The sequence below is a fragment of the Passer montanus genome, unplaced genomic scaffold (genome assembly GCF_014805655.1).
Source record: "Passer montanus isolate IOZ18808 unplaced genomic scaffold, ASM1480565v1 scaffold12, whole genome shotgun sequence".
NCBI classification, from domain to species: domain Eukaryota; kingdom Metazoa; phylum Chordata; class Aves; order Passeriformes; family Passeridae; genus Passer; species Passer montanus.
This window is the reverse complement of record NW_024358722.1, coordinates 3047150-3060465: the sequence shown is the minus strand read 5'-3', so window position 1 is coordinate 3060465 and position 13316 is coordinate 3047150.

The following is a 13316-nucleotide window of genomic DNA, read 5'->3' as shown; positions in this document are numbered from 1 at the left end:
TCCAGATCCTCACTGCCATTTATAAAAACATAGGGAGTGAGGTGTGATGGAAAGACTTCTGGGCTGGGATAAATTGCCTGGAAAGTACATACCACTCATCAGTCTTTTTCCATCCCTGGCGTTCTGCATAACTCAATGCATATTGTCAGGACTCTGAGTGTAAAGGGACAGTGAAGAGATGCTTTAACAGGGCAGAAGTCTTCACAGATTCTGTTTTATTACATGATTTTTCATCAGAATAAGAATCCATGGAATTTAACTATCAGTAGTATAAGAGAGAACTGCCCATAGCACACTCACACTGTGATTGTCCCATATGACAAGAAAGTTGCATTTGGCCTCCTGATCTCCCCCAGCCATCTGTCCATGGCATATCTGATATGAAAAGAATCTAACTCAGGTCTGTATTCTTCACCATAATCTCATGCATGTCCAGCAGAGGTAGGCAGATAAGTGGACAGACAGTTCTATTATATCAGTTCAGGAAACCAAGAATTAACACTGGTCTTTCCTGAAAACCGTCCTCAAATGCTACCAGCAATTAATTATTGGACCAAATTAATAATTTTTGTATTTCACTTACTCCGTGTAACTTGGGTCCCTATAAAGAACACAGATTTTCTTGTTCTCAACACTGAATTTTATTTTTAGATCACTCAGATACATGGTGTCCCTACAGAGAACAGACAACACTTGTCTGTTGACATTGAACTTTAAAAGACTTTTGCTTGGCAGAATTAAGGCCTAGTGGTGGGTCAGTGAGAACAATTTGGAAGAAGACGTGTGGTTCACTTACCACTCCCTAAAATGCCCAAACCATCTTGCACAAGAAGGATTTGTTTTGAGAGCTACAAAAAGGAAGGTGGCTAATTTGCATGTTACACCTTTGTTGATTTTCCAGATAGTCTTTCTGCGGCTTTCTAAGAACTTCATTTGGCAGCAGCTTATACATCAAGGGTGTTTATGCTGCCAGCAATACAGCCCCTGGCATCACCCTGCTCTTGCATCACCAAACATTCTGAACCTCCTGTTCCCAAGTATCTGGGAAAAAAAACAAACAAAAAACCAAAAAACTTTGAAAATATAAAAGCCAAGTATGCACTGATGTGAAATGCTGACTTTAGGAAGTAGCCATAAGGAATGGTGGGGTTTTTTTTGAACCAGTGGGATCAGGCCCTTTCCCTGAAGCCAAAAGTGGTACGTCAATTGGACCATGAGTTTTTAGGCTAATGAGAAAGAGGTGCTTTTACACAGACCATGCTGTAAAAAACTCCTATAACAGAGTCTGGTCTGTGGAGAAATGGATCAGGTCACAGAACTTCCTCCAGCAGTAGCTTTCAAGCATAAAGCTGGATCCATTTCACAATTTTATTTTGGAAGAAACCTAATTGCTTACTAAGTCTCAGAACTACTAGCCCTGTAGCACAGACTAATAAAGATTAGCTGAAAGGCCTCAAATTTGCAGTAAAGTGTCATTATACACACTTGTCCCTTGATAATCCCCAAATCAACGATTTTACTGGTTGAGAGACAAGACAACAACCAAAACAATGTGAAAGCCAGGTGAGTAGCCAGAAGTAAAAAGATCACCTTCATGCTCTTCTGTTTTACATTCTCCTTCTTTTTATACAAACATAAGTGTCTTAGTAGCATAGCAAAGTATATTTATAATTAGGGAAATATTTTTACTGATCTACCTTTCCACCTTCTGCCTGTTTTTACTTCCACTTAACAAGTGCACGTTTCAAGTCATCTTATGAATCGTACATTTTATGAAGTCTTGGTTAAATGATGCTGCACCTATCCAAGTTTTTCAATGGTCCCTTCAGCTACAGTTTGTGCAACTCTTAATTTTAATGTGTTCATCTTTATACAGACCTACAGGAGAGAAAGGCACACTTATGTCCCAATTATAATTAAGTCCCTGACGAACTCAAAAGACTAAGGCTTGTCCTGCACTTCAAAGGTCATTCAGCCAGAGGGCTGCTGATGTAACTGTGCCAGCAAAACCTCTCATGCAGATATCTCCAAACTGATGCAACCCTATACTGTCCTAATTTTTGTCACTGGATAAACAAGGAAACGGCCCAAGGCTGGGAAAAGAAGGCAGTAAATAATGCCCAGTCCAGCTTCTAGACATGAAGATCATATTCCCCCTAGGTTGCTCAGCCAATGTTGTTATGCTTCTGATCACAGAGTAATTAACTTATTATTCGTCCACTAAAACCACACTTTTGTAGATATTCTCTTCTTCATGAATGCAAAAGTTTATTCTTGCTATTCTCCTGGAGTTTGGTTTCTAAAAATGTGTCCCTTAACTGCTCAGAAGAAAAACATGCTGGAAAAATCACCTAATGACTTTTCAAGGTCACAGAAAGTGTGTAGAAAAGCAGGGAATTGAGGCCAGGTGGTCTGTGTCCCCATATAGTCACCTAAGAACATGGATCAATGAGGCATGAGAAGCAGGACAGCCTAGAAGCACCCTGAGAAAATTTGTGCCACCATTAGATTGTAACAATCCGGAAAACAGAACACAAAATAATCCTGGGAGAAAGGATGAGCTACCTCAACAAACAGACTCCAGGGCATGCTTACACACGGTGCTGCAAGGCTAGAGACATGGCTTGCTGAATATTCCACAGGATAACAATACCTACATTGGCATGTCATGCCAGGCTATGACACCTCCTCTCCAAATGGAAAGCTCTGAGGACAGTGAGAGCAAAGAGTCTCCTGCACTATCCCTGAAGATCAAGAGAAGCCTCCACACAACCAGAGTGATGACTACACAGTGGGACTGAGACAGCAGCTGAGAGCAGAGAAGGTTTCAGCCTGGCCTCTGGACACCCACAAAGAGCATAGTAACTTCTGATGCTCCTTACACAACAGTTGTACAGCCATTGCTGCCTGTTTGGAAAGGGTCTTAGTATACAATGAGGAAAGTTGAAAAAAAAATCCTGAAGAGACTAGTCTAGCTCAGCTGGTCAAGAACAAAGACACTCCTAGAAGCAAATAACTGGGCATGGCCCTGACTCCTCCATCTAGGAGGTGATTTTCATCCAAGAGCTCCTCAGGAATTACACCTTTTCCGCCAGCTCTCTGCAGTTCCTACTGATTTGGTCTAATGAAACTGACTCCTAACCAATACTGGTTTAGTAAAGTTCCCACCAGATCAAAACTGACCTCAGTTGGCTCCTGTCATTTCCAAAAGCTCCTGCTGATTTGGCTGACTGACTGAGCTCCAGGAAAATTGTGTGTAAGCCTTGCATTCGCAGAGGGTAAATTCTCCTTTTCTGGAACACAGAGGAGAGAGGAACAAAGCCAACAGGAACAAACAGAGTCAATTTGTCTGGATGAAAATGTTCACAGTAACCCCTACTCTAAGGCTACTGCATCTGACCAGACACCAAGACATCCTGGGCAGACCAGCAGGCCATGCCAGAGAGACACAAACCTTCCCAGCCTCTGGCCACCTTCCTACTAGGCTTTATTTGATTGCCTCAGGGCTGGACACTAGCACAACTGCATGCTGCAGCCATTTGCAGCGAGAACCATCATTACAAAGAGTTCCTTCATCTAGCAAGGGGTCAAAAGATTAGGCCCAAACCAGACACTCAAAAGAATGCTGTACTTTGTAGATGAGACCAACAGGACTTTCAGGCGCTTTCCTCACCCCTCTCAAACTCTTGGCAGAACTGTGATTCAAAATTATTGCTTTAATTACAGGCTTACAGCTACTTAAGCATCTGACTTCCATGCATGGCCCACCTGGCAAAGCAGGCACACCTCCCCCAAACCCACGTCGGGCCCATAACATTTGCAGGCTGTGTGGGCTGCTCTGTTTCAGGGCTGTGGAGCCTGTCGCGTTCCCCTCCAGCTGCAGCGTCGGCAGCGTCACGCTGACAGGTTCAAGCCATGCAGAGATGGTTGTTTTTGTAACCCATTCTCTTTTAACAAAACTTTCCCAAGCTTACTCCTCTATAATATACTTAAGATCACCTGCTGCTCAAGGAGATTTAGATTCTTAAAGGAAAATTACAATAAAACCCCAAAAACCTGGAAAAACTGACACATAATGGCATCCAAGGAAGAAGAAAGCACCTCATCAGTAACCAGTTAGTCCAAATACTGAGCTCTGCTAATATCTCTCACTCCTGACTGGCAACTCCCCTCCTCTCTCTGTTCTTCCCTGATGTCCCCACAAAATCTCTGCTGACCCGCAGCTCTCCCTGCTGTTTCAGCCCTGGGACCACAATATATTCCCCAGTAGTTGTGTTGTAGCCTTGATCCACAGCCAGTGTGGCAGTGACATGCTGGTCTACTCAAAAATCAATCACAGCTCAGCTCTGGGATCCCACAACCCATCTCTGCTGCACTCCTGGGCCTTTGCTTATGACATCCCAACTGTTCTTCCCTCATGTCTCTCTTTCCTCCTCCCTCTCTTCCCTCAAACGTCCCTCATTCACAGCACAGCTCCTTCCATGCACTTCAGTCCCACTGCACCACCTTCTTTAGTCCATACAGACAGAAACCAGCAGATGTGGTACATGTGAGTCCCTCTGCTGTATCAGCCCGAATGTCTCCATAGTTCAGCATTTTTCCTCCTGAAAAAGCTACCAGACTAGAGAGGGGAGGGTTTAAAATCCACTTAGTAGCCTGTCTACCATCTGAATTTGAATTGACATAAGCTTAAAAGCCTGAAACATCATGTTTATTCTGGCTTTCAATTATGTTGTTAATAACTACAGTGATTCTCCACATACTTGCCATTCACACGCTGCCCAACCAAGTAAACAGTAATACTATAAGTGCACTGAGTAGCGCTACTCAGGTCTTTTCCTAAACTAATAGAATTAAATTAGAGCAATTCAAGATGTCTGAACAAATGAGTTTTCTCTCAAACCATGCACTGTCTCCTGGCATTCTACAGGGAACTTCTTTGCCATGGAGCCTTCTCTTCAGTAATTTTAGATGGGTCTCTCTGAACTCCTCTCTAGTTTTAGTCAACCTAAATTTGGCTAGTGCTCACACAGTAATATTTAAAGCTCACGCAGTGCAAATGAAAAAAATATGCTATAAAAGGATTCAAAACAATACTATTTGGTTTTTGTTTTAAAATTTTGGTATTGAATTTCATGCTATTGAATCCACAGCCCTGGAGACCAAAATCCCCTTCTAAACTCAAAAGGAGCTGCACAGGCAAGACAAGATTCTTCACAGTGTGCTGGAGAATCAACTTCTATGCTCCCTAGTGAGTTTAGACTCTGAGTAACATTTAGTCCACAACTTTTTTGATTAAACAGTCAATGACAAGGTCTTTTAGAGAAAGGGATATTCTCGCTCACTAGGAACTGGACTACAAAAACCACAACTTATTTCACACGTACTGCCAAAGAGCTGTCAAATGGAAACAGCTTTTTGTGAAATGTTTTTGTCAGGAGAATGAATATTCAGTCAAGAACAAAACAAAACATACCAACCTCTCTGACTTTAAAAACAAAAAGCCTTCTGGCCAAGAGTTTCAAAGCTGTTTATCACCCTCCACTGGCCTGAGATCCAGGATCCAACAAAGTTCAAGAGCTGCTGCCCAGTAGGACAGAGAATGAGATCCCAAACAGGTGTGGACCAGGTGTGAAAAAGTAGAAGGTTAACACACCCCATCCATCACTGGACAGCACATCTGTAAAAACGGAAATAAATATTAAACTCAAGTGGCTATCTTGTCTGGAGATGAGCAGAATTCCCCCCAGTGGCAACTACAGAATATCACATGGTCAGGAGTGCAGCTGAGCTGATTTACTGCTAAACTGTGCTTGTATGTTTGCAGGAGGCTCTCATTCCCTTGCTGCTGAATTGCTTCTTCGTAATACAAGAGACAAAGAGTCCTAGTGCTCTTCTGAATATATCTCTGGTTCATTTTTCCAGTTGCAAAGCAAATGGTTTGAAGTTTGATTGTCTTGCCAGACTCATAAAAATAAACTATCAAGCGCTAGCCAAATTGTGAAGAACAGCATGTTTTATGAAAACCCAATTAAACTATGGCCATCAGTGTCTCACTTTCATCTTTGCCGAGCACTGCCTCAGCTTTCTTTCTGCATGCCAAACTCATATTCTTCTCTGATGCACTCAGTGAGATTTCAGTTAATAGTTTTGTTTTGTTGTTTGGGGAAAAACACACACACACACAGACACACACAAACAAAATTCCTAGTTTATATACTAGATCTGCAGGGTACCAGAAACAAGTATCTTTGGGGCCAGGAGGGGATTTTATTTCCATGTATTGGATGTCAAAATAGGAATTGTTTGTCATTATCACTCACACAAACAGGCACAGAATGTTTTTCCCAAAAACAAACTGACAGACATTAAATGAAAAGCACTGCAATACACTTTGGTAATCCTCAGCAGTGGAACAGCTTTTTGAGCTGCACAACATGACCTATGTAGATCCTACAGTCCAATGTATTAAGAGATTTAGAATGTGTCATAAAAGGACTCTTTTGGAAATTCTCTTTTCCCTTGTCTGTCTCTAAACAGGTCAGGCATCCAGCCATCCACTCTAGAAGATGAAGGAAAATGCAAGATCGTATTGTATTTTCACCTGATAGCAAGGAGGACATCACTACAGTTTTCCAGCAGCCTCCAGGTCTCTTCCAAGTTGATGATTAATAAAAGTAAAGAATTCACTAAAAATGCAATGCAACAGATTGCAAAGCAGAAAGCACGTACAGTTAGAGATGAAGTAAAACTGATTTTAATGGACCACTAATAATCACTTCAGCTCATATAACCTTTCTTTCAACATACCAGTCCAGGAAGCAAGCTTGACGATGAGTGAAACAAAACAAAACAGAGATGTCCTACTGTCTTGCACTGTTATCACTCTTCTATTGTCTTCTCTTTAAAAGACTGTCTAATAAGACTGTCCCCTCTTGTTTACTACTCACTGCAATTCTGATGCTAAGTGATAAAAACGCATTAAGAAGAACATTCCCTGCTTTTATTTGTTGTGATATTTGAGGCTTTTCATGTAGAACAATACCAGAAATTTTTTTTAAATCAAAAAACAAAACAAAAGACCAAAAACTTAGAAAGCAAATGCATTCTTTCCAGATTTAAAGAATGAAAAGGTAAATCAAGATTCAGATAAGAGTTCTCTGAGGATTAGACAAATCTGCTGAGACTCAGAATAGTAGCACATATAGGTGTGCATAAGAAGTGCCATGTTTTAAAATTTCTATGCAGCTGGAAAAGAGCAGCATCACAAAGAAATACCATTCTGAGAACTATATCAACAGCACAGTTGGCTAAGAGAGCACACTTCTCAGAAATACTTGGAGGAGTTAGATGACTGAAAATCTCCAAAAGTAAAGGACTTTGAGGCGAATCCAGCTGATATATTTGTAATATGGTGCCAGCATAATTTCCCCGAATGGCTAAAGAAAAAGGGAAGCATGAAAGGGGTCAGTTGGGAATATATGTGCATGTGGGGGAGGGGGACAAGGAAAAGGCAAAACTAGCTGAGAACAGGCTCCATTTAAATTGCATACAGACCTCACACAAAGCACAGAGAATTGGTCAGTAGATTGAAGCCATCTGGCTGGAGGAGCCATAAGAGTAAAACCCTGCTGGAGATCTCCCCATCACGTCCCATCATGGTCCAACATCAGAGCACAGCACGGGCTTCCCCCACTCCAATCTCATGGAGTGAAATATGGGAAGATGAGCAAGAAGAGGATTGAAAAGTTCATCCTTATGACATAGCCTCTACTCTTTTCACAAAGCATGTTATCCCAAGGCCTCTCCAATAAATCTCAAGCTTTGGTGGCAACAAGAGAGAAACTGAGTCAAGGCTCTACGTGCTGCAGCCAACAGCACAGAACACTGACACCAACAGCTGTCTTCAGGCTTCCATGACTCCCCAGTGCAAGACCACCCCAGTGCTCTCCTAATGTGAACGAACCAGAGGAGTCCGCTCTCCTCCTGCTCACCCTGGCCATTTACAAGCATGTTTGTTGTAGAAGGCAGATGCAGCATTTGTTACAGTGCAGCCTGGAAACATCTGAGGAAGCAATATTTTTATTATAAAAACATACAAATGTATTTTAAAACTTATAAAATGTATCTTGATTTATGTCGTAGATAAAACCTCTGATTTAATTTAATGAAAATTAAGACTGCTTGTGTTTCAGAACATTGGTATCTGAACACTCAGCAATGAAGTGGTCTTTATGCTAGCCAACCATTACAAAATTAATGGTTTTTTATTGCCTGTTTTTCTGAAGTCCCTCCTTTACCTGGGTTGGAAAATCAAGGCACTTAACATCTGGAAAAATTAAAGCTTTTGGAAGTTTGCCGGTCTGATTGCCATGGTATTGTTACAGAGCTTTTGTTCCTTATGATTCTTCCATGAAGCCCAAATATTAATTGCCAGAGATCAAGTCCAGTGCAAGTGGTTCAGTTGTTTTCCAACATTTTAACTTGCCTGTATGGAACAATCCCAAAGCATCAAAAGTCATCAGTATTTTTTAAGCAATGAGAAGCTCAGAACTTATCATTTCTATATCAGAAGTAATTTTGAGTGATCCTAAAGTCTTCTCCCTCTAATAAATGCCATCACTGAGGTATTTTAGCTGGTGTCAGCAACGCCACAGATACTGGGTTTAACAGTAGCAGCGCAAAAGTATAAGGAGTGTGGCGGGGGGAGAAACAGAACTGAAATGCTCTCGCAAAAGGAAGTCGGACTAATTTTCCCAGTGGATTTTTCTTGTTTACACTTAGCTTGAAATCTTGGAAGGAAACGTAATGAAATTATTCCTTGGTTATTTTACTTTGAAAAATAGCCATATCCACTGGGAAAATAAGAAAACCTTAAAAATATAAACAAGTTATATTCAAGTGAGTCACTCGTTCTTCTATCCCAGTGCCATCTCTCTCTGCTCTCTCTGCTCTCTTTGCAGCATTTCCTTCTTACCACCTCCAGCCACCTTTTCATCTTCCTTCACACTTCCAACTATTAATTTTTGTCCCAATATTATTCTCCTCCACCATCTAAAGTCAGTTTGAGAAGCTAGCTGTCACTTCTTCATGGACACAGGTCTTTGGGGTACACTGTTGTGGTGTGGAATGGACCAGCCTTTCCTGCTGATGAGATCTGGCCACTCTTGATGAGACAGCTGATTCACGTGTGATGAATCCTTCAGGAGCCTCCATGCCCAAAAGGGCACTGGACAATCTTCAAGGACAATTGTGAGACTAGACAAACTTCAAGAACATTCCTGTATCTCCGTGGTTGAGTAGCATGAACTGTATTGTGGTGCAGGATTATGTTTATTCTCTTCCCTTATTTAGACTTATGAGAGTTTTCGTCACATTTGTCTTTTATGACCAGAATTTTGAATTATCCAGGCTTTTGTCTATGTAACTATAAAATATTGTAGTAATATGTGGTTTCTAAGTATGGACAACTCACCAAGATAAGCCTGTGCATCTGTGTCACTCTCATTACAGCCAAGCATCCCCAGAATGGTTCTTAGGATCTGTAACATCTAATGTATGTACATACCTAACAAGTAATTTGGAAGAGCTTACTAATTTTCCTGATTTAAAATCCTGGATGATCAATTGTTGGATTTGAACACATTTCTTTGGCTTTTGATCACCCACCATCAAGTTATAGACTTTAACATAAATGCTAGACGTTTTGCAACCTACTTGTAACCAGATTCAGGTTTCCTAATTTTTCAAGAAGGGGGAAGGGCTGTTGGATGCAAAGTGAGCGCTGACCTGCACTGACCCCTTCTGGAAAGCACCAAGAATGTACCATTGGAAACAAACCTGCACTGGTCCTGGGGGTGCGTGTGGGAACTACTTGACCTAACAGCTTTTTCCATCTTGATTCCTATGACTTTTAATCATGTTTGGTTGGAACAGCCTCAGCCTTCAGAAGCTATTTGCATGGGTAAGGCTCTGGAGCAAATATACGTGTCATCCATTAATGTCCAGTGGACCAGAAAAGGCTCAGAGGACCAGAAAAGTTTCTTTGTAGATGGGAGCAGATACACTAATACATTACAAGAAACAAGAAAAATAACAAAACATAGTCCATCATCAGACGAGAACAGAGCATAAATTAGTATGAAAAGAAAAATGAAGCCTTACAGACCATCGACAATATGTAATCCCAAAGCAGTTCAAACAAGAGAACACAATTTCTTTGAGAACGGTCCCATAAAATCTCTGGAGGCTGTGAGCAGTTAGGGCACAAGTTTCTCAACTAAAATATGGTACTTCCTTGCTCCTGAGCAGATCCACATTTGGGAGCACAGGTTTAATTTTTATTCAAAAGGAAAAGGACAAATTCTTCAACTGCCAGTGACATCCTATTCTGCTCCTTGGAAACGTCCAGTTCTTGCTAAACTGGATGACCCACCACAGTGCTGACAAATCACAGACTACATCTGAACCAGCTTACAGAAAGAAAATCACTTTATTTTCTCTCATGTACGGGGACATCGTATTCAGGGCTATATTTTTTCTTCTCTAAACGCAAGGGCTTGATGAAATAAACACATTCAAAAATTATCTGCAAGAAATCAGAAATATGTCAAATTTCCAAATTTGGAAAAAGATTATGGGCTTCAACTCAAATTGGCACATGCTTTGTTTTTCTCCTTGGGACTCGATGGTCTGCACTGCTAACAGTTGTAGAAATATTCACAAGACAAAAAAAAAATAATTCTCAGGAGAAGAGACAAATCGCTCAACCCAAGCATGCAGGTTTTTAAGAATGCAATGATCTTCCTTCTTTGCATTAAATTATTTGTCACTAAAACTCTTTTAGAGACAGCATTTGATTGAAGGTGAGGCAAGCAAGTGGAGTACTTACTGCATTTGAACTACCACCATGTCGCTGGTCTTTTTCTGTTTGACCAAAAGCCACACTACTGCTTAAGTATCTGCTTCAAAAGTCCCATGACATGGAGAAATTTTTTAACAGCCTCTAATCCTCTGCCTACATAACTTTACCATGGTGAGCCAGCACTGCGCTTATTAACTGTTGATTTCCATCCCATAAATTAAGTTTTCCCAATCACAAAAGGCAACAAAGTCGACAGAAGTAACTGCATTTATTTTAAGCCATTGAATAAACTCTTCTGTTAGGTTGTTTCTTCCCCTAGGATAAAACTCACTTTATAAAGAAAAAATAACAACAACCAACTCATAAAATTGTGACTTCACTACACCACTGTGCCCAGCGATGTTCCTTCTCCTCATAAGGAAATAATTCCCAGACTGGATGGCAGTAAATATTTTGTTTGGCTCTTATGTTTAAGCTTTTGGACAAGTTGAAGATCACCCTGATTCTAGAAATCATTATATAGCATAAAGCGGTGAGAGAGGAAGAGCTCTCTTCCTCCAAGCATTCTTACTCAATTTGTTCTCTGAATAAATGGGACGGCCCTGCTTTCACTGCTTGGCATAAAGCACATGAGTCTGGACAGAAGCCCTGCCTTCATTCCCACTTCTTTGGAAAGTCCCAGAATTGAGAGCTTAGACCTGCAACTGAAAGAGATTTGCAAAGTAGACTGTAACAAGAAGTGTAACACACAAGAGGAAGGAAATGGAAGGACCTCCTGTAACAGGAAGATCAAATTATATTTTACAATAAATTTTACATTTATGTTGCAGTTTACATTTTGCACCACATTTTAGATACAATCTCAGAAAAACATACAGAACATCTTGGATGAGCACTGTTGACCACTGATGAAACAGAATAGCATGAATGTCCATCAGTGTGCATGACTCACAAGTGATTTTAATTTACTCTGTTAGTTTTCACTTTCTGGATTTTTTTAAAGAGTTGAAATGACAGAAAACAAACAAGCACTTGGAGAAACTCCATGAATGACCTTTGCTCTCAAGTACAGTTCAACTCAAGTATGCTCTTCACGAAGATGCAGCATTACCATCTAAGACGAATTGTTTGTTGGTATCTGAAATCCCAGTGGACTATGTGAGTATGAGCAAGCACCTCTAGGCTACCTTGCACCAAAGGCAGGTGTGAGAAGTCAAGCGATGAGGTATGCTAAGCAAGCTGATAGGAAAAGTGATCTCTCAGCAGCCTTCAAACCGTCAAAGACAAGTGATATTCAAACTAAAATGGAAAGTGCTTAAACTAGACTGACTGTTTACAAGGCTTACAGCCAGGCAACACACTGCTTAAAACTGTCACCTGCTGAAATGCACAAAACACTGCAGGAACAGGCATGAACCTCAGGATCCCTGGAACATACAGATGTGATAATGGTGATTTAAAACCAACCCCTTCCCCAAATCCCACAGCTGGCCTGAAACCCTCCTTGATGCGGAAGGCACTCCAGAGCCCATCCAAACAGAGGAGCCATATAGTTGCAGTAAAACCACCTCCCAGCCTTCCCTCACCGGAGAGCTCGGAGATTCAGGAGCTGTGGCAGGAGTGTAGCTCAGGATTCCACAACACAAAGGCATCGCTACCACTAGATAAACCTCCATCCTCCTAACCATGAGCCAGCCTGTGCCCAGGGGGCCAAGGCGGCTGATGGCACCCTGGCCTGGATGAGCAATGGTGTGGCCAGCGGGACCAGGGCAGGGATTGTCCCCCTGTACTGGTGAGGCCACACCTCGAGAGCTGTGCCCACTGCTGGGCCCCTCACTGCAAGAAGGACATTGAGGGGCTGGAGCCTGGCCAGACAAGGGGCTGGTGAAGGGTCTGGAGCACCGTAAGGAGTGGCTGAGAGAGCTGAGGGTGTTTGGGCTGGAGAAGAGGAGACTCAGTGATGACTTTATTGCTCTCCACAACTCCCAGGTCTTATCCAGGCGGGGATCGGCCTCTTCCCCCAGCCACCAGTGCCAGGACAAGAGGACACAACCTCAGGCTGTGCAGGGGAGGTTCAGGTTGCACAGCTGGAGGAATTCCTCTACAGAAAGGATGATCGGACACTGGAATGCGCTACCCGGAGAGGTGGTGGAGTCACCATCCCCGGAGGCGTTCAAGGAAAGACTGGATGTGGCACTCCCGGTGTCCAGCGCCCATGGGGCCGTTCAGGCATGGGCTGGACTCCAAGACCTCAGAGGTGTTTTCCAACCTAGCTGAATCTCTGATGCTGTGATCCCAAGCTGATACAACCGTCACAAAAATCTAAGCCCCCAAACAAAAAACCCAACCAAACCAAACAAACAAACAAAGGGGGGAAAAAACCGGAAAAACCCAAGCCCACAATAAACTTAAATAAACAAACGAAAACAATGAGGAGGACCACACAGCCAAG